The sequence below is a fragment of the Giraffa tippelskirchi genome, chromosome 8 (genome assembly GCF_054371585.1).
Source record: "Giraffa tippelskirchi isolate mGirTip1 chromosome 8, T2T-mGirTip1v1.2.pri, whole genome shotgun sequence".
Taxonomy (NCBI): domain Eukaryota; kingdom Metazoa; phylum Chordata; class Mammalia; order Artiodactyla; family Giraffidae; genus Giraffa; species Giraffa tippelskirchi.
The window spans coordinates 123573369-123598749 of NC_137282.1; the positions used below are offsets into that span (position 1 = coordinate 123573369).

The 25381-nt window shown below is 45.6% G+C and overlaps 1 protein-coding gene across 6 annotated transcripts in view; it reads left to right on the forward strand.

The window, feature by feature from the left end:
• Positions 1-25381, forward strand: part of KLHL31 (kelch like family member 31) — an 89804-nt gene that overhangs the window by 30755 nt on the left and 33668 nt on the right. For 3 of the 6 annotated variants that reach the window (XM_081519854.1, XM_081519851.1, XM_081519852.1), the window contains one exon: positions 1911-2121. The gene's annotated coding sequence lies outside the window, so the exon portion shown is untranslated. Of the gene's footprint in view, positions 1-47; positions 1051-1910; positions 2122-25381 lie in introns of those variants that run through there. The other 3 variants (XM_081519849.1, XM_081519850.1, XM_081519853.1) reach the window with 2 other exon arrangements.

Below are 25381 nucleotides of genomic sequence, written 5' to 3' on the forward strand. Positions count from 1 at the left end.
TCCGGGTGTCTGTGAGGGCATTTCCGGGTGTCTGTGAGGGTGTTTCCGGGAGAGAGGAGCGCTGGAGTCTGTGGGCGGAGTAATGCACACTGTCCTCCGCATGCGGATGGGCCCGCCCACCCAACCAGTTGAGAACCTGAATAGAGCAGAAAGGCTACCTCCCTCCTGACAGCTGGGAATGATATCCGGGTGGTGAAGAGGGGCACCCCGGCCCGACTACGGCTCCCCCACAGCCCGCCATCGGCCCCCACGGTGCTGAATCGGAGGCTCTTGTCGAGGGGCCTGGATCCCATCCTGGTTACTGCAAACGGGCGTGTTCTTTGCAGCTGGATGTCCTACGTTTTTTAAGCACTTTTGCTCAAAGTAGGGCCCAAGAGAGCTGTTGTCCATTAAAGCTGACCCTCTTCTGGCAAGAAACAAGAACTTGAGCAAGAACTCTCAGGACTGGAAGGGAAAAGTTGAGAAACAGAGAGAACTAGAAAATGCGTCCTTGGCAGCCTGGTGCAGAGCCGACACCCCTACGCCACTAGAGAGCCGGGGAGAGAAGCGGCGAAGCGCCGGAGACCGCCGGAGGGAGCAGGGTATTTCTGCAGCTATTGGCCCAGTGCGTTCACCAATTCTTTGCTGTTGTTCAGTCGCTAAATCGTGTCAAACTCTTTACGACGCCATGGACTGCAGCACGCCAGGCCTTCCTGTCCCTTACTAGCTCCCGGAGCTTGCTCAAACTCATGTCCATCGAGTCCGTGATGCCATCCAACCATCTCATCCTCTGTCGTCCACTTCTCCTCCCGCCTTCAATCTTTCCCAGCATCAGGGGCTTTTCCAACCAGTCTGCTCTTCGCATCAGGTGGCCAAAGTATTGGAGTTTCAGCTTCAGCATCAGTCCTTCCAATGAATATTCAGGGTTGATTTCCTTTAGGATTTACTGATTTGATCTTCTTGCTGTTCAAGGGACTCTTAAGAGTCTTCTCCCACGTCACAGTTGGAAAACATTGATTCTTCAGTGTTCAGCCTTCTTTCTGGTCCAACTGTCTTACATCCTTTCATGAGGTAACCCCAAAAATAAATACCTCACATTCTGTGATATCCTACATTAAAAACAACATGGCTTATGGAGTGAGAAAAAGTGGCAGGCAACTCAAACAATGCAACTCTAATCTGGGAACAAATTACTATTTCTCATAAAAATATCAACAGTTGGAACCACATAACATACCAAACAAATAAGAAGTACTACAGTCAACAGAGTATTACATAGAGTATTACATCTTACATAGAAAAGATGAAAGTAGCCTGACGGAGAAGGATGAGGAAGAGGTGTAGAACAAGGCCCCCGAATTTTCACAGGCTGTTTGTGGAGATGGAGGGGAGGGTGTGTGCAAAATAAGGTGGGCCCAGAGGTGATGCTCTGGTTCTTTGTCTTGTGTACTTTATTTCACATGGTGGACTTGCATTAGGCCTTCTAAGACAGGACAAATGACCAAACCGGGTGAGACATGGCAATGAATGCATTTGCCTTCTCCATGGAATTCCTCCACCGCAGTGTCAGAGGAAGCTGCTGTTATTTGTGGCACAAATCATTCACATCCTAGGGGCGGAAACCTTGTCTGAGCCAAAGAGACTTCCACATTTCCAATTACTGATGTTTCTCTGTTTACAGCCATGGTCTGTGATGACTCATGTGTAGGAACCACATACAACATCGCATCTCTGTGTGGATTCCCAGGACAGCCCGTTTTCCCGTATTGGTTTCTGGTTTCTTTTTAAGATTTCTGTTCTTAGGGATTGCCTTAATATCTTGGAAATTCAGCAACACCTGGACAGTTATGTTTGCTGGAATTTACCACTGAGTAGATGGTTTTAGTGGGGTGGCATTTCTAACACCTGGCCTTCTCATTCTCTCTTTCCAGCTCCTCCGGCCCTTTTCTCACTCCCCTGCCCCCTGGGAGGTCTCAGACTGGAAGGTGCTGGGTCAAGTTCACCGAGAAGCTCAGTCACAACAGTGGCCTTAAAATAACCACAAAGCCAAAGCCAAGATGATAAGGAGAACTGAAAAACAAGGGGATAAAAAAGGGCAAGAAATCCCTGGCATACAGGGCCAACACTCCTTCCCTGAGAAAGGTAAGACCTTTGATGCATTTCACATATAATCTCATATATCACACATACATTACAGCATCACATTACCCACAGAATCAAGAAACTTCACACAAGATACCTTATCCTGGATTTTTCATTGAATCAAGCGGAAGCTAAGAGCAGAATCCAATGAAACACTCACTTACATGGATCAGTTGATGTAATAGCAGAAAGTGCTAGAAGGTTTCAGTAAAGCCTCCAGGCTCCAGCACCACCACTGGAATCAAGACAAAGCCCACTCCGAATGTAGGCTGGTACAGCCACTATGGAGAACAGTATGGAGGTTCCCTAAAAACACTAAAAACGGGAGGAAGGAGAGGGTGAGATGTATGGAGAGAGTAACATGGAAACTTACAATAGCATATGTAAAATTGATAGCCAGTGGGAATTTGCTCTATGACTCAGGGAACTAAAACAGGGGCCCTGTGACAATCTAGAAGGGGGAGATGGGGAGGGAGATGGGGGAGGGGACATGGGTGTACCCATGATTCTTGTTGATGTATGACAGAAAATCACAAAATTCTGTAAAGCAATTATCCTTCAATTAAAAAACAAAACCACAAGACATCACTAAACACATATCAAAATGGCTAAAATAAAAAGTGAAGACAATACCAAACTCTGGCAAGGAGAGAGATAAACTAGATTACTAGGAATGGTTGATGGGAAGGAAAAAATGCTTATGCCACTCTGAAAACATTTTGACTTTTTTTTTTGAAAAGTCAACATCAACTACTAAATGACCCAGCACTTGAATTCCTGGGCAACTGTTACAGAAAAAAAAAAAATGAAAACTTATATTCACACAAAAAACTGTAAATGAAGGTTTACAGCAACTTTCTTTGAAATAGCTCAAAATTGGAAAGAACTCAGATTTCTTTGAACAGGTGAATAGTTAAACAAACTGTGGTATATTCATACCATGGAATGCAGCTCAGCAATAAAAAGGAAGGAAAAAAAACCCTAAAAACAGGGCTAACATATGATCCTGCAACCCTAGTTCTGGGCATATATCTGTACAAAACTATAATTCAAAAGATGTGTTCATAGCAGCGCTATTCACAATACCCAGGTCATAGAAACAACCTAAATGTCAATTGACAGGTGAATGGATAAAGAAAATGTAGTACATAAATACAACGGAATACTACTTAGCCATTCTTTATACTACTCAGCCATTCTTTCTACTAGAAAGAATGAAATGATGCTATTTGCAGAAACGTGGATGGATCTAGAGGTTATCATACTAAGTGAAGTAAATCAGAAAAAGAAAGACAAATATCATATGATATCACTTACGTGTGGAATCTAAAATGAACTTATTTACCAAACAGAAAGAGACTCATAGACATGGAAAAAGAACTTATCATTACCAAAGCAGAAAGGGCAGGGGAGGGATAAGTTAGAGTTTGAGGTTAACAGATACACTCCATCTTTCCTTTCCTTTTCTTCCCTTCCCTTCCCTTCTCTTCTCTTTTCTCTCTCCCTCTCTCCATCCTCTCTCTCTCTCTCTCTCTCTTATTAATTGGGATACTCACAGCCCCCACCTCCTAGGGCTGTTGTGAGGATAGAACAAGTTCGTATTTGCAGAGTTCTTAGACTCCGGGCCATGATAACGATCCTGTGAGGGTACTAGCTATTACTAACTACATATTATTGTTAATGGGCTTTCTCTCAAATCTTCCCCGGCTAAGTCTCTTGATCTCTCTCAGGTCCTTTGGCAACTTGGCACCCTCCTTTGTCCAGCCTCTCCCTTGTTTTTCCAGGATTGTCCCTGGGGTGGCAGGAGCGGGGGAAGGACAAATCTATTTTGCCAGGGTCTTATCTGTATAAACATTTGGGTCACTGAGCATCAGCGTCTCAGCCCGACACTTTGAGCTTTGAGTACTGAGCCCGTGTGCCGGAACTACTGAAGCGCAGGCACCTAGGGCCTGTCTCTGCAACAAGAGAGGACACTGCAGTGTGGCCCAGCAGCAAAATGAAAAGTGGCCCCTGCTCGCCGCAGCTAGAGAAAGCCCGTGCAGCACAGAAGACCCTGGAGAGCCATAAACAAATAAATAGACAAAATTATTTTAAAAAGAGCTAATGAACGTATTATGGGTGAAAATACTTATACGTGAAAAGGCAAAGGGCATGACTGTATAAACATTATGATTACATCTATAATTATTTATTATCATTAAAAGCATGTAAGAACTCGCACAAAAAACTTAGCAATGGTTCTGGACACAGTACTCTGGGTGCCCACATAGGACATCAGTCCACACAGCTGGATTTGGTGCTGCTGTTTGATTTGCTGACCCCTCATTTGGGTCATTCCCAACTTACTGAGAGGGAAGGAAAAATTAGGATCCCATGGGGAGAGGGGGAAGCCTGAGCCGGGCTTTGGGCTGTGAACTCGTGGATGGAGTCCAGGGTGGCGATCTGGCTGAAGCTGGGTTTGTCTTTTGTGCTACCAGAGTCCCAGCAGTGAAAGAGTTAAATGTTCTCTAAGGTGGATGCCTGTGGTCCCAACACCATTTTAAAGGCCAGAGTTTTCTCTGAAAACTTGAAATTGTGTCCCTAAGATACAGAGAACTTTGGTTTTTGTAGGAAACATGTAAAACTTTAAACATCGGATTGTATCCAATATTGCAACTGTATATGTTTGGTCTCTTAGGGTGGCACATATCCATGGACTTGGCCAACTGAACATTGGTTTTTTTTTTAAATCACACCCCCAAACTTCTCCAAATTCTACATCCTTCTCATCCTCCTTGATAACATTATTTCAGATTTGGATTCTCCAACGTCCTCCTCAAAATAGTCTGTCAGGCAGACCATTTGTTCCCATTGATTCTATTTTGAGAGTGGCTTTCCTTTGGACAGAGCCACTGGAGCAGCTGCAAGAGTTGATGTCTGTTCATCTGTGACCAAAAAAATTTACACAAGTTTGAGAACACCAAGACTGTCCCCAAGCTGCTCTGAATACGGCTCTGGGCAGGGTCCTCACTTCCGAACCAGTTAGCGCCACATTGAGGGACACTCACAGTAAACATACAGGTATAAAATAAGGAAGAGGGTTCATTTGTAACCATTACTATCACAAATTGCTTTCTTAGGATCCATCATCGCATAGTATTAATGACTTAATCAAAGTGAGGAATGCATTATGCCACATGCTGGGTTGTAATCAGGAAAAATTAGAGTATGGTTTCTGCTCTCAGGGCATCAATAGGCTGAGACACAGTACTGAATGATGAATCTTACACATAACACAATATTTTTGCATGATGCTCTGCACTTTCACCCTGCCAAGTACTTTATTTTTATTCAGTCAGTATTTACGTAGAGCATATTACATATAAGGTGTGGTATTGGTCACAAGGTATTCTTATGCTATCAATACAACAGAAGATACAGAGAGAAATCAAATAGATATGGCATGAGGTAATAATTGCCCCGTGAAAGAATCTAAGTGTTATAGGAGCACAAAGAAGGGTAGCTGATAACAGCTAACATTTATTGAAAGTGAAAGTCGCTCAGTCGTGTCTGACTCTTTGTGACCCCATGGACTATATAGTCCATGGAATTTTCCAAGCCAGAATACTGGAGTGGGTAGCCTTTCCCTTCTCCAAGGAATCTTCCCAACCCAGGGATTGAACCCAGGTGTCCTGTGTTGCAGGCAGATTCTTTACCAGCTGAGCCACCAGGGAAGCCCAACATTCATTGAGTGCTTGCCATGTGTCAAGTATTTTATGGGTATTACCTCACGTAATTGTTTCATTTTATAGATGAGGAAATCAAGGCATTGATGTGCTAATAACTTGCCTAAGGAGTCTGTTAATCCTTGGGAATCTTGGATAAAGGGTCAAAGAAGTAATGACATTAGAAGTGCTGAGTACTCTAAATGATTTGAGCTCATCTTCCCAACCTCCTAAAGCAGCAAGCTGCTGGGAAAAGTAGGGCAAGAATCAAGCAGTGACCAGTGGATTAAGTGACATTAAAAATGTGAAATCGCTTTTCCTTCCATTTGTGAGTCACAGGCTTGTAAACTAATCTGAAACAGCATGGGTTAAATGGACACTCAGGGGAAAGGAGAACCCAGCTCCACCTGCTGGGCGTGGGGTCACCCAAACCACTCCCAGCTCAGCCAGCAGCCCAGCCCATTCCCCCGGAACCAGAGGCCAGTCTCACATCTCCCTCCTGTGGCCACCACCAGCGGGGTCCGTTCAAGCTTCTGAGATGAGGGAGACAAGTAAAGGGTAGACCTGGGGTCCAAAAGGGCAGGGAGCCATCCAAGTCTGCTTCCTAAGAGGGTAACTCAAAGTCCACGGCAAGCTATTTTTACCCCTGGACTGCCTTAAAGGAACCTTATTTCTTCCCAGAGAGGAACTCAGGCCGGTGAATCTGGCTCATGTAATGTGATCTCAAATTACATCAAACTACTTTCAACTCATGAATGGTTTTGGGGCCGAAAGTTGTCAGATCATGAACCAACCTGTGTGCCTCCTTGCTGTGGATGGTATAGTTTCAATCTTGCTTCCCATGGAAATTTGAACAATACATTCCCAGCAGAGACCCTGCCTCCAGTCCTTGGGTCCCCCAAAGCACAGGGCAGTGCCAGGACACCCAATGCAAGTTCATACAACGTGACTGTGTTTATCACTAAGTCATAAACATAATTCCTCCTGTGTGTCCTAATGTGAGAGGGGAATCAAAGACGCCACCGTGGAAGATGCTTCCTCTTTTTCCTGGCAGGCAGGCAGAGAGTGAGAATTTTGCCCTCTCCATTCTTAACACCCCACCTAACCCCAGCACCCATCATCTGTTCTGGAACATCACCATCCACACAGGGTTACCCCAGTGAACTTTTTAGACAGGGTGTCGTCATAAACTATAAGTAGCAGTGGTCCAAACGCAAGATTAGAGGTGAATTTACTCCTCATCCCTCCCCCAGCTGAGCAGTGCTTTACAAGAGGCCCAATCCTTACTCAGATGGCTAAACACCTCCAGAAGAGCTGGTTACAAGCAAATCCGTTAACTGGTATCATCCTTTCAACCAGCGCACGGACATCACCCGTCCGCCAACACACCACGCCTCATTCATGAAGTCTTTGTTGAGCCTCCTCCGTGGGTAGGTAATTGTGGGGGCATCGGATGAGTACAGTACTGAACATTTCCCCATGGAACTTCCCAAACAACATGGGAAATAGAATGTGCAGTTATGATACAGGCAGGAAGTGAGAAAGTGTCCAAAGATTCACACACAGGGATGTGGAGGCTCCTGCAGGAGACCAGTTCCTGTGTTTGGGGGGGGCGGGGGCGCAGCATGTCTTGAAAGCATTTGAGCCAGAACAGGAACTGTGTCCTGCACAGTCCGGACCTGGCAGGGATCGGCAGAGGCACAAAGGTAGGGAATTGCATGGACGCGCTAGGGAAACGGAGCGAGTAACCTGCACTCATCAGCTCAGCTCGAGGGGATTTTGACAGGAAGAAGAGCAGGTAAAAGTGAGATTCCTGCTAGGTCAGGAAGAATTACATGCAACAATCGCACACTCACTCCACGGGCAGGACTCTTGGGGCCCAGCAGCTTCCTGAGAGCTGCATTTGCCCAAGTCTGACTTGACATGGATGTGCCAACCGACCTCTGGGTGCTTCCCACAGGGGCTTGGGATCCCCCCCTGCCCCCTGCCACCGCCCGGCACAGAGCAGGTGCCCCTGGCAGTGCACCTGCCGAGCACCATCGCAGCTGGGGCTGCAGCCCCATTTGACAGGTGAGCAGACTGAAGCATAGGCTAGGGACTCTGTTGTCTAAGGCCTAGACGGTCAGAGATCAGAGTCAGGCCTGGAACCTGTCATCTGACTCCAAAGCTGCTGTTCTCAATCAGTAGTGGCCTCGACATCCTGTATTGACGTCGATGTCCCACTGCCAACCTGGACATGCAGCTGAGCTCTCCTGGCACCCACTCCATTTAGCGACCCACCCTGCATCCAGAAGGCAGAGAATCCAAAGTGGTGGAGATGTTCCTGTAAAATGGGCTCAGGCCCAGGTTTCTTAGGGAATAAAGAGAACCCAGAAAGGGGCTGAGTGTCTATAAAAACAATCAGAACTCGAGGGACTAGAAGATGAAAAAGAAATAACAATACACATAATAATAGTATTTTGCTAAGTGCTAGTCCCGGGTGGCACAGTGGTAAAAAATCCACCTGCCAATGCAGGAGACGCCAGAGATGCGGATTCGATCTGTAGGTCGAGAAGATCCCCTGGAGTAGGAAAGGGTGCAACCCACTCCAGTATTCTTGCCTGGAAAATTCCATGGACAGAGGAGCCTAGAGGACTACAGTCCATGAGGTTGCGAAGAGTTGGACATGACTGAGCATGCACGCAACTGCTAGTTAGTACTGAAACACTTTATAGAGATTATTGCGGTTTTCACAGCAACTCGCTGTACTGCTGCTGCTAAGTCACTTCAGTCGTGTCCGACTCTGTGCGACCCCATAGACGGTAGCCCACCAGGCTCCCCCGTCCCTGGGATTCTCCAGGCAAGAACACTGGAGTGGGTTGCCATTTCCTTCTCCAATGCATGAAAGTGAAAAGTGAAAGTGAAGTCGCTCAGTCATGTCCGACCCTTAGCGACCCCATGGACTGCAGCCTACCAGGCTCCTCTGTCCATGGGAGTTTCCCGGCAAGAGTACTGGAGTGGGTTGCCATTTCCTTCTCCGAACTCACTGTACTAGATGTAATTAATATCATACATGGCCCAGAGAGGTTGATTAACATGCCAAAGGTCACACAGCTAAGAGAGTGGCAGGAAAAAAATACAAATTCAGACTTTTCTGACTTAAGGGTCTGAACACTGAACCTCTACAAACTGTTCCTTTGAAAGATGTCAAGTAACCATAAGGAAAAGACACATACCTTCAAATAGAAAAGAAGACTTTTTAGGATTCTGGAGATTTATGCTTACTGCAAAGTCATGTAGCCTGTGACTATCTAGAGACGATTTCTTCCAAGGCAACCATTCATTCTCTATGTCCCGTCAAAGGTGGCTCTCTTCAGTTACCTACAGCTCACCCCGTCCCCCCACCAGGGCAGTCCCAGTCTCTTCTCCTCCCCAGGGCTCCCACATCTGCCTTTCCTCTGACACCTGGAGACTAGCAGTTCCACTTCTGTCACTTTTTGACTGGCAACAAAGAAGAGATTGGGTTTCTTGAAGCAGGAATTTTAAGGCTACGCTCAGACGTGTCTCCCTTCCATAACAGCACTTTTCTCCCAGTGGATTCATAACTTCTTTTAACTTGGAAAATGTCATCTCTCACAGCATCTCTCTATTGTGGATCGAGATGGTTGATGTTGTTTGGGGTTTACCCTGAGCCAGGTGTGGCTCTTAGTTCTTTATCTGTATTAGCTCATTTAATCCCCTATATCACCTGATGGGGTGACATTACTGTTAGCTCCAATTGTAGATAAGGAGAGTGGTTCAGAGAAGTTCATTTATCTCTTGTTTCCTGGTGAGGTAACAGTAGGAAGCAGCAGAATCCATGTTCTTTGATCCCAGAGTTGATTTCGGGCTTATTCACAGTTTACTAAAGCCCTGAGGAGACCCAAGATGCTGAATATTAACATGGTTCTATCAATTCTAGGGTGATCATTGGTAGTTGTAGTTTTTGATGACATTCTAAAACATGTGCAACCACATTTAAATCACTCTAAAAATCATATTTGTAGACCTGAAGGCATATAATCCACCTGCCAGGAGCACCATACTATATGAGGCAAGAAAACCGATCCATATCACTTGCAGAAGTCAGCAGCCAGTGTCCAAGCTGCCATGTTGCAAAACACATTACTTACAACAGTTGCCATGGACAGGCAGTGATTTGTGACTCCCAAACAGCACCTTAAATAGCAAGATCCACCACGAAGACACGTGGTTCGAATTGTTTTTAAAAGAAAAAAAATCTCTACATTCTTAACAAGTGCCTTTATCATATTTGGAATGAACTAAGATATTGACTAAACTAATAATGTTTAGTTTTTACTTTGTTAGGGATATAAGCAGAAAAAAAAATCTATTCAGATAAATAAATTGATTTGCATACTCAAAAAGAAAACTTCATGAATACCAAAAGAGGTAACAATCTCCCAAATGTGAAATCCTCTTTTCTACAAAGTCTAAATAACACTATCTTAGTACCCTCATATAATTATTTATGGTAAGTTCCTTAAAGTAGAACTGTTGTGTCAAAGGATATTAAGGGGCTTATAATAAATACACTTGACCAAACTGGCATCCAGAAAGTTGTCCCCAGCCTAATACAAGGGCCCTGGTTTCCTACACTCTCACCCAGGCTGGTATTTGTAGTGGTGTTCAGTCGTTAAGTCATGTCCAACTCTGTGACCTCATGGACTGCAGCATGCCAGGCTCCTCTGTCCTCCACTATCTCCTGGAGTTTGCTCAAATTCATGTCCATTGAGTCAGTGATGCTATCTAACCATCTCATCCTCTGCCAACCCCTCCTCCTTTTGCCTTCAATCTTGCCCAGCATCAGAGTCTTTTCAAATAAGTCGGCTCTTCGCATCAGGTGGCCAAAGTATTGGAGCTTCAGCTTCAGCATCAGTCCTTCCAATGAATATTCAGGACTGATTTTCTTTACGATTGACTGGCTTGAGCTCCTTGCAGTCAAGGGACTCTCAATAGTCATCTCTAGCACCATGATTTAAAAGCATCAATTCTCTGGCACTCAGTCCTCTTTATTATCCATCTCTCACATCTGTACATGACTACTGGAAAAACCAGAGGCTGGTATTATATAGATGCTTTTCAACTTTACCACTGCAAAGTATGTCCAGATTTTGCTTAATCTAGTTTTCTTCACTTCTTGGGTTTGTGTTGCACAAAACTCAGCCCCACCTCCCGCTCTGGGCTCATTTCCCCTTCTAGGTCTTCATGCCCTGACTTCCAGCTGCACAGGCTACACTGTACAGTCTCTGCAGGCCCTGCTTCCTCTTCCTGAAACCTCTCTCCTCCCCAGCTCTGCCGGGGTAACTCCTACTCACTCTTCAGCTTAACCAGCTCTCAGGAATGCCATCTGTTTCCTTAACTACATCAGACCCCTTGAAGTTCCCCTGAAAGCACCCCTCTCTGTTGAAATGTAATCTGCTATGTGATTCTCTATCTTGATGACGAAATAGCAGCTCCTTGAATGCAGGTGTTTTTGGTGTTAACCATTGGATTCTTAGCGTAAGAGTACACAGGACATGCTGGACACCAGACAAAAATATTTGCCTGAATAAAGAATATTAAGAAGTAAGTAGAACTTGCCTTCAAGTTCCTATTGAATCAGAAAGAAATGCAAAACGGTTTTTATAATATGATGTAATGGCACCCTACTCCAGTACTCTTGCCTGGAAAATCCCATGGACGGAGGAGCCTAGTAGGCTACAGTCCATGGGGTCGCTAAGAGTCAGACACGACTGAGCGACTTCACTTTCACTTTATCCTTTTATGCACTGGAGAAGGAAATGGCAACCCACTCCAGTATTCTTGCCTGGAGAATCCCAGGGACGGCGGAGCCTGGTGAGCTGCCGTCTATGGGGTCGCACAGAGTCGGACACGACTGAAGCGACTTAGCAGCAGCAGCAGCAGCAGTAATAAATATGCTACAATGGAAATATGCAAATTTCAGTTCAGAAAAGAGAAGAGGCAAGTGTCTAACTTTGGAGCAAACTCAGAAGGCATTATTGGCAAGGTCACCCGAGCTGAGACTTGGGAGGGTGGTAAAGCTTGCATTTGCAAACCGGAGAAGGTATTGGGGTGGACTGGCGTCAGATTGGACTCTGAGAGGCGGGAAGAGGCTGCTGAAATGGTGCCTGAGATAAGTTAGGACCGGAACCGAGCGTTAACCTCAGGGCTGGAGACGGAGAGGCTGAGCTGCGGGCAGAGGGCCAGGAGCCGCAGGGCTCAGTGCCGAGGGGAAAGACGGGGCCCTTTGCTCAAGAGAGGGTGCCAAGAAGTGCCCTGGAAGGGGCAAGCGTTTCCTTCCACGGCACCCCGACCCCCGCCCAAACCCCTCTCAACTTGGGGTATTTTTTACTTGCCATTTAGTGCTTTTCCCAGTAAAGAAAAATTAAGTTCTACATTCCTGCGTTGAATGTTACCCCTTATCCTTGTATTGCGCAAGGCCAGTGTTAAATGCAAATAGCAGAGTTTTCAACGCTTTGGAATTTCGCGGCTCACCCCGGGGGGCGCCTGGGGAAAGGTCGGAAGGAGGAGCAGGGGGTCCTCTCTAGCGCGGGCGCGGGGTGACGGCGGGGCTGCGCGGAGTCTCAAGGCACTGCCGCCCCCGCCGGGTGCGGTCGGGGGCTCACCCCGGGCGCCTCCCTGTCCAGCGCCGGAGAGGCCGGCCTTCGGGAAGGGAGCCGTCGGCCCGACCCGACGCGCTGGTCCTGCGGGCCGCCGCCCGCCGCACACCGGCCCCCAGCCTCGCAGGGGCCGGCGACCTGAGCGCCATCCCCTGCCCCGCCCCGATGGCCCAGGGCCCACAGATCTGACCCCGCGCCCCGAGACCTGGGCAGCGGGAGAAGGGCTGCAGAGCGGGGGGTGCGGGTGGGGAGAAGCTCCCGGCGGGAGGGCCGGACCTCCGAGAAGGCTTGCTCCGAAGCCCCTGGAGCTGCTCCCTCCTCCCCTCGACTTCGTCGCAAAACCCCAGAATCAACCTGGTTAAGACAACAGCCTCCGAACCTTAAACCCCAGAACACGCCGCGCTGAGAGCCGGGCCCTGTGCCACCGCACGGGTTGCGAAGCTGGCCCCGAATGAGAGAGGAGATGTTTGGGAGGTTAAGAATGATTTGATGATGGGTTCACTGGGTGTCATTGTGGGAGGCATAAAGGAGTCGGGGGGACCGATCACAATCCATAGATTTATGTCCTGGGGGACAGATACGGGGAGCCATTAGCCCCGGAAGGGAAGGTAGGAAAGAGCAGGTGTGTTTCCACCTGAGACTCCTTCACCGTCCTGCCTTGTCCACTCACCTGTTCTCCCGGTAGACTTGCCTTTTGCCTTTAAAAGCAGGTTTCCATTACAGCAGGCAAGACTTGAGCATGTGAAAAATTCCATGGAAGTCTCTTGGCCCAGACTGATAATTGAGCAAGAGATATTTTAAACTATTCTTTAACTTTCCACTGAAGTTTAAAATTTGGAAAATTTTATCACTCTTTTAAAAAAAAATCTTGACTTCTGTAATTTTCCTCTTCACTCTAAATATTCAATAAGTGTTCTAATCCGATGTCTGGGTCATACTCTAGGTTATGAATTGATTGAAAATAAAATTCTTGTTAAACCATTTAGCATAACTGTTTACAATCGTCAAGACATGGAAGCAACCTGCATACCCATCAACAGATGAATGGACAAAGAAGATATGGTATATAAACATACAGTGGAATATTACTCAGCCATAATGAAATAATGAATGAAATAATGCCATTTGCAGCAACGTGAATGGACCTAGAGATGATCATACTAAGTGAAGTAAATCAGAGAGATATCACATGATATCACTTACATGTGAAATCTAAAAAAAATGATACAAATGAACTTACTTAGAAAACAAAAATAGACTCACAGACATAGAAAACAAAATTATGATTACCAAAGGGGAAAGGGAGGAAGGGGTAAGGGATAAATTAGGAGTTTTGGATTAGCAGGTACACACTACTGTACATAAACAACAAGGCTGTACTGTATAGCACATGGAACTATCTGCACTATCTCGTAATAACCTGTAAGAGGAACGAATCTGAAAAATAATGTATATGTGTATATGTGTATGTAACAGAATCACTTTGCTGTACACCAGAAGCTAACACAGCATTGTAAATCAACTGAACTTCAATAAAATAAGTACATAAATAAAACATTTAGCATAGGAGTGTTCATTCACAATTTAAGGCAAAGTTTTTCTGAAGCTTTCTGTGTTTTCAAAATAGGTGTTCAAAAGATGAAAGTGAAATTTGTTCAGCAAATATTTATGCTGAGAACCTACTGTGTGCTAGGCTGGAGGTGCAGAGAACACATAAAATACAGACTGTTGTAGAACAAAAATACTCCAGTGGTGGAAGACCTCCAAAAAAGGTGAATACAAAAGCACAGTCATTTGGGGGTATATTTTCCTTGCCCTTGCTCTGAAATCAGCCAAATTCTTCAGTGAGCCCCGGTTCCTTTTAGTAGGAAATGGTATATAGAATTTAGAGTCGAACCTGCTCCCAGGTTCTCAGCAAAGAGAAAACACACACACACACACACACACACACACACACAGAATGGACAGCATCAATGCCAGTTCTAATCACACCCCACAGGGTTCCTTCTGCTTTCCCCCTTTCCATTTTTATAGTTTCTCTTGCTGATGGCGAGAGACATGGCACCCATCATTCTTGATATGTTTACTTATCGAATTAATTCCCTCCTTATAATCAAGTCCATACTGCGGCTGCCACCCCCTCCCAGACATATGCACTCTTCCCTCCATCCTGTTCCCCACCCCCACCCCCAGTGTCAGGTCCCCAGGAGGGTGGGAGCTCCCTCCCTCTGCCTGGGCTCCGACATCCTGCCCTGCATCACCACCCTAGCTCAGCTTGGATGCTCGCGCCTGAAACACACCCTTCTACATCACGTCCCCTCTTCCCTCCCCTTGAGCCCTGATCCCCGGACCTCATCGCCCCCGTGTGGACAGACCTCCTGACCCACACAGGCAGCCCTTCAGGTGGACACACTCCTCACCGGGTTCTGGAGCCTGCACTCTCATCCACAAGGTCAAACAGGCCATGAAAGTCAGGAAGAAAGACCACCAAGCCAGCATGTGCCTTATTTAAGGGGCTGGGGAAGAAGAGGAAGAATTCTTGGGAGTGGGCCTCCTGTCTTAAAGCTAATTGTTACTCTTCCTTCCTTTCTGCCCGGGTTATTGAAGACTTTCATCTCCTGTGAACTTAAATGTAATGAATAGCAGTGATCATAGTCAACCAGTGCAGTGCGTTAGAGGAGCTTCTATTGTATTCGGAACAATTTCCCGCAAAAATAAGCCAAGGCAAGATCTCATATTGATATTTTTTCAGAAAGTTTCTTTGGGGTCAGGGACCCACCAAAAAAATTAGGTATTACTTCAGTAGGTGCCTTGAAAATGTTTTTTTTTTGTTGGTTGATATTTATTTTTATCTGGAACATTCCCCACCACCACACACACAGCCTATTATGTATGAAGGATAAGTTAAAGAATAGTCACCAAAATAGACTGATTGATACAACCTTGAGTGGCCTTCCCCTCTTTCATTTAAAGAGTTCTCCCTTTCATTACCTGCCACCCTTCCAATTCCTCTGACTCCATCCATCTTTAATATTAATGCCCTGACTTTTCCCATCACCCTTGCTTTCCAACCCAATCCTGGATTTCCTTCCTAACTCAATAGCAAATTCTGGGATCCCACCCAGGGACCAGAGTACATGACTGTCTTTAATTCCAAGACACAGTCCATCATAGCCTGGAGTCCATGTAAAGAAGAAGAAGGACATGTGTGTGGACAGGTGTGTGTGCAGATGTCCAGTCCCAGCCACAGGCCAGCTCCGTCTTCTCCTGAGTCACTCCCTGCCTGAGCCGTCAAACCCTGGGCAGGAGTTTGGGAGAAAGAGAAGATGACAAAGATTCAGGAGCAACCCCATAGCTTTTTCTGCCATTTCTCCCATCAGAGGCAATCTTCTGCTCAGCACTGACCACAATTCAAGTTCACTGTATATTTGGAACAATTCAAGACCCAATAGACTGGTTCATAATTGGGAGAGGAGTACGTCAAGGCTGTATATTGTCACCCTGCTTATTTAACTTATATGCAGAGTACATCATGCAAAATGCCAGGCTGGATAAAGCACAGGCTGGTATCAAGATTGCCAGGAGAAATATCAATAACCTCAGATATGCAGATGACACCACCCTTATGGCAGAAAGTGAAGAAAAACTAAAAAGCCTCTTGATGAAAGTGAAAGAGGAGAGTGACAAAGCTGGCTTAAAACTCAACATTCAGAAAACTAAGGTCATGGCATCCTGTCCCATCACTTCATAGCAGATAGATGGGGAAACAATGGCAAGTGACAGACTTTATTTTGGGGGGCTCCAAAATCACTGTAGATGGTGATTGCAGCCGTGAAATTAAAAGACATTTCCTCCTTGGAAGAAAAGCTGTGACCAACCTAGACAGCATATTAAAAAGCAGAGACATTACTTTGCCTACAAGGTCCGTCTAGTCAAAGCTATGGTTTTTCCAGTAGTCATGTATGGATGTGAGAGCTGGACAATCAAAAAGACTGAGTGTTGAAGAATGGATGCCTTCAAACTGTGGTGCTGGAGAAGACTCTTGAGAGTCCCTTGGACAGCAAGGAGATCAAAGCAGTCCATCCTAAAGGAAATCAGTCCTGAATATTCATTGGAAAGACTGATTCTGAAGCTGAAGCTCCAATACTTTGGCTACTTTGCGAAGAACTGATTCCTTGGAAAGGACCCTGATTCTGGGAAAGATTGAAGGCAGGAGGAGAAGGGGACGACAGAGGCTGAGATGGTTGGATGGCATCACTGACTCGATGGACAAGAGTTTGAGTAAACTCCAGGAGATGGTAAAGGACAGGGAAGCCTGGCGTGCTGCAGTCCATGGGGTCACAAAGAGTTGGACACGACTGAGTGACTGAACAACAAGAAGACCCAACCAGATTCAGAGGTTTTGTGTCAAAGGATTCAAACTGACTTCCCCTGGGCTGCATCCAGCCACATAAAAAGTTTACATTTGTCCACAAGAGCATTTGAGTAGTGCCTGTGAATGTCTGCCGGGGCTCGAGAGTCTGCCTTCTACCTGCTTGGGTCCTCATCACTGTCTCACAGGGCAGCCTCCACGCCTTCTCACACACTGGTCTCCTGGAAGCCCTTCTATAAACCAGCAGACTGTACCTCGACCTCCACTGCCCGTGACAATGGCTGCTCTTCCCCACCCATTTATGTCCCTTTACTTTTTATTCGGGCTGTGCCGGCCCTTCGTTGCTGCCCGCAGGCTTTCTGTAGTTGTCATGAGCAGGGGCTTCCCTGTACCTGCCATGCTGAGGCTCATCATCACAGAGGCTGCTCTTGTTGCGGAGCACGGTCTCGAGGGCACATGGGCTTCAGTAGCTGCGGCTCATGGGCTCAGTAGCTGTGGCTCGTGGGCTCAGTAGCTGTGGCTCGTGGGCTTAGTTGTCCTGAGGCATGTGGGCTTTTCCTGGACCAGGGATCAAACCTGCATCTCCTGCGTCTCCTGGCAGATGGATTCTTCACCATGAAGCCACGAGGGAAGGCTCCCCTTTACTTATTATTCCAGCACCTTGTTCCCTCTCCCTGCTGTTTTAAGAGGTCTTATGATATTCTTTTCCCAGGTTCTCCTTCCTCCTTTCATCGCATATTCCTGTTACTGTTCACTCAGCCACAAAATCCAATTGTTTTGGAGCCCGGCCCCATCCACATGTTTTGTAGGGATGGTGTCAGACAGAGCCCTGAGACCTGGCTTCATTCCGGACTCTGCCCCTGGTGAGCTGTGTGCTACTGGGCAAACCACCTCGGAACTGCAGCCTCCAGCTCCCCAGCCCATCAGGGGAGAAGGGAAGTTGTTGGCCTCAGTTTTCTGTCAACTGTTACGCGTTATACTTCTTCGATTTGGGGGGAAGAGGGCGGCACAGTCCAAATAGAAGCAAATGGCCGCGAAACGTGGCATCCTTTTCACTGACTCAACCATTATTAGCTGAGAATGAGTAGGTGCTGGGCACATGACAGTGAATAAGACAGATACAGTCACTGCCTCTATTAAGGAGCTGGTAAGCAAACAAGCAGAGGTCAGGCTGTAACCAAGCTATAAAGGGAGTAAAGCCTGGTCGCTCCATAGAGGGATTGAGCAGTGACTGAGGCCGTGACGGGGGTGGGGTGGGGTGGGGCATCTCTAAGATGATGACGTTTGAGCTGTGAGCCATGGAAGGAACAGTCTGTGCAGAGGGAATAGCAATGCAAAGACCACGAGGTGTGTTGAAAAAAGTGAAGGTGTGAGTCACTCAGTCGTGTCCGACTCTTTGTGACCCCACAGACTGCAGCACTCCAGGCTTCCCTGTCCATCACCAACTCCCAGAATTTCCTCAAACTCACACCCATCGAGTCGGTGATGCCATCCAACCATCTCATCCTCTGTCGTCCCCTGGGTCACCATTTCCTTCTCCAGGGGGTCTTCCTGACCCAGGGATTAAACCTGGATCTCCTGCATTGCAGGCAGTTTCTTTACTGTCTGAGCCACCAGATAAGTCCCATCAGAGAAACTAAAGCTGTTAGTGTATCTGACTGGGCTGCAGTATGCTGCACTCGCTTAGGGTAGAAGGTTCGAGAAGGTGAGGGAAAGAGAGGGAATCAGAGCTCAGATCCTGAAGGACCCTGTGGGCTCTAAGGAGGGGGTGCACTGCAGGGTGGTAAGTAGAGAAGTGCTGTGGGCTCTTGGTGTGGCTGTAAGTGAGATGGAGAGGAAGCCAAGGCAGACTCCTGGACTGCTTAGGGGCAGTGACGATGGAGAAAGCAGGTGAATCTGGCTGCATTTTGGACCCGGCAGGACTTGCTGAGAGACTGTGAAGGGGGAGGTGGGAGCAGGAATCCAGAACTACCCTTGGGTTTGGGGACTGAGGACTGGAATGGTGTCGTAACGCACACCCTCCAATCACATGCATGAAATCCAACAGCCCTTCCAATGCCATACTTACCTCTCCCTGCTTGCCTGTAAACATCAATTCAGAAAACTTCTCTTCAGCACAAATTTATTGACAGTCTAAAACGTGTTTCCCTTAAAGTAATGTGGCTATTTGGTTAATTTCAGCGCAGTTGTTTTAAACAGCTCTAGTTTGAGCTGGCTTAAGCAGCAACCTAAGCCCCGGATGAAGTGAGTTCCTTTTTTAGCATCGGCAGGCTGTTTGCAACAAATGAAGATGCCTCAGCTTCATGCCAGCTGTGAGCAAGTAGTTTGAGTTCTCAATCTGTAATAATCTAGAAATTCAGAGGAGATAGCCAGGGTAAGGCTTGGGGATAACCTGCCCTTGTCAAGCTCTCTACTGCAGCGTGTCTCAGCTCTCTCCATAGCAGATATCATTTGCTGAAGAGAAAGGCCGCTTGTGGGATCTGCCATGGTGTCTGTGAGCTGGGGCTGTGCTCCATCTGATCAGTTCCTTTAAGCCGAGCACCCTCATCGCTGTTTTTGTGGGTACCGGTCTGGGTCTGCTCTACATATGGTTTTTAAATATTCAAAGCTATCTCTGAGATCACCACTCAGTAAAGCTCCAATCTATGGAGTTATGCTAATGATTTAAGTGAGACCTTCATCCCTGAGGCAAAAGAAAAATGAAGCCTGTTAATTGACATGAAGGGGAAAAAATACAATATGTTCACCAATACCTGACCAATACTGGCTCAAAACCACCCCCCCCAAAAAAAAGTGATTGTTGTATTCAGTCCAGAAACCTGGACTTAGTCAAGTGTAGGACTATTTCTGCTCCCTTGAGATGACCTTTTTAAGATTCTTTGGATGAACAGGTGCAGTCACTCATTGGGCTTGGCTCACTTCCAAACGACAAAAGGCTCGTCTAGACTTGGAATATCTTCAGCTGCCATGTCTCGACATTTCTGCTCATTTCCACGAGCAGGGGTCGAAGCCCATGCCCACCGCCCTAGTTCAGTCCTCACGTTGGTCACCTGAGTGATGCAGCTGCACCGAAAGATCATCTCCTTGTCTTGGCTGGAGTGGCTCATAAATACCCCAGGTGTCACCCTCCAATACTCCCAAGAGGATGCTAGGCTAGCAGAGTAATAGGGTATCAGGTAAACGCTTTCTCCTGTTGCAGGGAATTTTGCTGGGCCCCAGAGAAGGGGGAGAAACACCATCACACACAGCAGCAGGAGTCAGCCCCCTCCCACAGGGTCAGCTGATGGAGAAGCAGCCATTCAAGAACCAGCAACTCTGCTACCCAGCCCCCATGGAAGAGCCACGTGGGAAACGGTTTCTGAAACTGTTCTTTGGAAATCTCTATCATGTCATAGTCTAGTCAGTCTTTTTTTTTTTTTAATTGTTTTTTGGGAGGGCTGTGCTGGGTCTTTAGTTCCCTGACCAGTGGCTGAAGCCTGGCCCCCTGCATTGGGAGCCTGGAGCCTTAGCCACTGGACCACCAGGGAAGTCCCTAGTCAGCCTTTTAAGTAGAGTTCTAAGGCCTCTGCCACCTCCACATCACTTGAGCCCTGAAAGTGATTGCACAGAGGCCTAAAAAGGGGCAGCTGGGTATGCAGTGAGGTTAGCAGCTATGTGTGGAGCCAGGGCCAGAAGGCCTGGTTACGCTGAACCAGAGCGGGTGGTTCAGATACCAGCAGGCCAGGCTGGCAGCAGAGGCGCTGACCTGAACTCAGCAACTCAGTGCACAAGTCACATTAGCACTTCTGCCCCTACGCGAGAAGCACACGGTTCCTTATCAGACAAATACACCTACAGCAAAAGGGTTTGGCAAATAGAAGGCCATTATTCATTTAAGAAAGACACCCAGTTAAGTATGCTGTGTCATTACAATTATGTGGAAGAAGCCATGCAAATATAACTTGTCCTCCTATCTTTTAAAATTGAAAAAGCTGATTTACAGGGTTTCAGGTGTCCACCTAAGTGATTCAGTAATACATATATATTATTTTTCAGATTATTTTTATTATAAGTTATTATAATAACCTATAAGATATTGAATATAGTTTCTTTTGTCATACTTTGTATGATGACAGAGGGTAACTGTACTCATAGTAATGATCACTTTGTACAATATAAAAGTCTTAAATCACTATATTGTACACCTGAAATTAATGCTATACTGTAAACCTGTGCATGTGTGCATGCTCAACTCTTTGCAACCCCATGGACTGCAGCCCGCCAGGCTCTTCTATCCATGGAATTTTCCAGGGATCAAGCTTGCATTTCCTGTGTCTCCTGCATTGGCAGGTGGATTCTTTACCACTGGGTCACTAGGGAAGCCCCGTAAGCCTAAAACATTTCAATTTTTAAAAATGTTAAAAAAAAAAAAAGAAATGAAAACTGATGCAAGTAAAATAATAAAATAATAATAGTTGTCCTTGGTTGTTGGGGTAGTTTTTCTTCTATATTTTAATTTTCTCAATTGTGTACTTACTAGTTTCATAGTTGAAAAGGGAAACCAATAAATGGGTTTTGTAAAATCAAAGCTTAATAACTCCAAAGACAATGAATTAAACTATTAGGCCTTAAGAGCCTAGTGAGATTGATGATTAGGAGATAAATATATTTAAACCCCCTGGAGAAGGAAATGGCAACCCACTCCAGTATTCCTACTTGGAAAATCCCATGGACAGAACAGCCTGGTGGGCAACAGTCCATGGGGTTGCAAAGAGTCAGACATGACTTAGCTACTTAATAGCAACAGCAAATATTTAAATCAATAGCTGTCATATACTGTTAGTAATCAATTAGATTGATGATTAATAGATCATTCTATCTGTCAATATCAGGAATAAGCTTAACAAGGAATGTGTAAGATCTATATTTGTAAAAAATATTTTAAATATATATGAATAATATCCATGTATAAGTGGAGAGAGAGAACTTGTTTCTGCCTGGATTACTCAACACTATAAAAAAGTCAGTTCTTCTCACATTAGTGGATTAAAATGCAATTTCAGTACAAACTCCAATGAGACTGCCTTAGAACCTGACATGGGAATTCTAAATCCATCTAGAAAAAAGTGAAGAAGAAATTTGTTAAAAGAAGAAAGGGGAGAATGAGGAAGAAGAAGAAAAATGAAAACTAAACTTTCTAGAAGATCTATAAAACTTCAAAAATTTTGACAGCTTGGATAGTCACATAAAAAGAGGAAGAGATAAAAGGAGGGACCAGAATGTATCTGCGGAGTTGATTATATGATAAAGGAGATAATTCAAATCCAGGAGTAATGAAGACCTGCCTGGTGCTGAGGAAGAAATTTGAAAATAAAAGAAACAAAGTAATGGCTCAACTTCAAGTCCTAAGTAAGGCATATATTTTGCACAAGGATTAATGATCAGATAGATTAATAAATGACAAATCTATGCAAGTAGTAGATAGAAAAACCAGGAATATATTGTATAATCTTGGGATAAGGAAATCTTTCTTAAACAAGAAGTAAAACTCAGAAGTCACGAAAACTAATAGATCTCACTGTATAGAAAGGGGACTTGTCTGTGAACCACTGTCAAACAGATTGAAAACACTTATAATGTATAGTAGACAAAAGATTACTGTAAAAACACAAACAATCAAATAGCTAAAGGGACAAAAGCTATAGACAGGCCATCCCAAGAAGGGGTACTTAAATCCAATTCATCCTCACACCTTCATCATGACAGGCAAACTACAACATCCGTGGAGCCACGTTCACATGTCATATTGGTTAATCTCAAAAAGACTGACAATGCCTCGTAGTTGCAAAGTGATTGGGAAAAAAGCATTTTTATATAAGATAGTGGGGATGTAATTTGGTGAGCCTTTTGGAGAAGATGTGATTTGGAGGACAATTTGAGAAGCATTATTTAAATAACCCAGCACGTCCCCATCTAGAAATCTGTCCTATAGAACATCGTGTACATGTGTCCATGGATATGTGCACAGAGCATTATCTGTGAAAGAGAAAAATTAGAGTCAACGGGATGTCCCCCTGTGAGGAGTTGGTGGGATGAATTCTGGCTTAACCGTGCTGTGGAATACAACGCCGTGTCAGTAAGGACGCGGTATGTCTGCAAGTACTGGTCGTGGAAGAGGCTCGTGACTCATCACTGAGTTAGAACATTGTTGCAGGAACTTTCCTGGAAGTCCAGTGGTTAGGACTCTGCAATTCCACTGCAGGGGGCACGGGTTCGATCCCTGGGCAGGAACTAAGATCCCGCAGGCCTAAAAAGAATTTAAAAAGAAAAAGAAAATTGTTGCATATGCGTATGCAGAGATAGCTTAATTTCTTAAAATTTTCTTTATACTGTGTGAAGAATGGAGGATTCTTTTATTTTATAAACTTTCATAATTTCAAGTCATATTACACTCATCTTTTAGAACTCTTTCTTAGCTGAAGTATTCAGAGCTAAGCATCTCTAACGCAGCCCCCTTCTCAGTGTTCTTGCGCTTTCTGGGGGTCCCAAGCTACTCATCACTTCCACTTTGTTCACAAAAGAGCCCTGGAAAGCTGTTAGAAAATGGTGATGTCTGGGTTCTACCTCAGAGCAAGGAAGTCAGGATGTCAGGAATAGAACTGAGGTATCTCAAAGCATGGTCCTCAGACCAATAGCATCCCTTGCCTCTGACAGTTTGTTGGCCATGCAGAATCTCAGGCCCCACAGCAGACCGACCCCAGCAAAATACACATTTCAAGAGAACTATACACTAAATCCCTTACACATGAATCTTCAGGTTGCAAACTTTCAAAGACGAGAAGATGCATCTGGTTCCAGCAAGGAACTAGAAGCTGTGCCATCAATGTCAGGCGTGAGTGACATTGCAGCTTGCCCTTTATCTCTTATTGCTGACTATCCTTCAGCACTACCATCTCCAGTCAGTAACTCTTGACTGTTCACTTGATGCCAGCCTCTGCTTGCCAGCTGTTATACTATACTCCTGTGCTTTTCAAGGTACTGTACTGCAAGATTAAAAAGTTTTGTTTTGTTTTTGTATTTGTTTTTTATGTATTTTTTGTGTGAAAAGTATTATAAACCTATACGGTCTAGCATTATACAGCCAATTGTGTTAGTACCTAGGCTAACTTTTTTGGACTTATGAACAAAGTGCCCTTTTTATCTCGTTCTCGGAATGGAGCTTGTTCATATGAAGGGGAGTTCAGTTCAGTTCAGTCGCTCAGTCGTATCTGACTCTTTGCGACCCCATGGACCACAGCACACCAGGCCTCCCTGTCCATCACCAGCTCCTGGTGTCTACCCAATTTATGTCCATTAAGTCGGTGATGCCATCCAAACATCTCATCCTCTGTCATCCCCTTTCCCTTTTGCCCTCAATCTTTCCCAGCATCAGGGTATTTTCCAATAGTCAGCTCTTTGCATCAGGTGGCCAAAGTATTGGAGCTTCAAATTCAGTAGCAGTCCTTCCTATGAATATTCAGGGTTGATTTCCTTTAGAATTGACTTGTTTGAACTCCTTGCAGTCCAAGGGACTCTCAAGAGCCTTCTCCAGCACCAAAATTCAAAAACGTCAATCCTTTGATGCTTAGCCTTTTTTATGGTCCAACTCTCACATCCGTACGTGACTTTACGTAGCTTTGACTATATGGACCTTTGTCAGTGAAGTGATGTCACGGGAGTCAGTACCTACTTTTTATTAAGCCAAATGCTTCCAGGAAAGCAAGTAGTCTGATTAACAGGCATCTACATTCTAGAAGACTCTTCCACAGGGCCACCCCAAAGGCGGGCTGGCCCTCAGCTCTCATATGTATATTGTTTTCATTATTTATTTGACACTGAGAAGCAGCCCGCAGGGGCCGTCCACTTACAGTCAGAGAAACCTTGCTCTGGGTTTTGCAAACTGCATCAGACTTTCAGAAGTGCTTGCAATGAATATGCTTTCTCCTTTCCGAGTGTGTCTTATCCAAAACAGAGCTGCCACCTTTAAAATGTCACAACAGAGCATGTGAACCGCAAGTGTCCACTTATGTCAAGAAGCTCTTAACTATATTCAGTGCAGCCCAGCACAGCTAGCATTTCTAGAGGCTGTTGGAACAGGCAGTGGGAATTCACTGAGTTAGCAGCAGTCTCCATGAAAGTTGTGACTACATTGATGAACCTCCTGTTTATTTTCCAGAAGTTAGAGCTTGATGGGAACTCAACGCATCTGTGCTGCTGGGCTGAACTTGGGGCTTCCTGCTTCCAACCTACCTGTCTGAATAATAAAGCATCCCACTTCGTGTCCCCTTGAAAAGGCAAGGTTTCGAGTCTGTTTTCTGGAATTCTTGGCACGTGCCCTCTGCTGGCTCTGTGCATGGCATTTGTTTGCAGAGTCACTGACAGCTCCTCTTGCAGGCAGATTCCACCTCCCACAGCAAAGATGGAAACAGCCTTGCCGTTCCCTGTGATCTGTCACCGCGTGTCCTTCTCAGTGAAGACAAGTGGATTAACTCTGGTGTGACCCG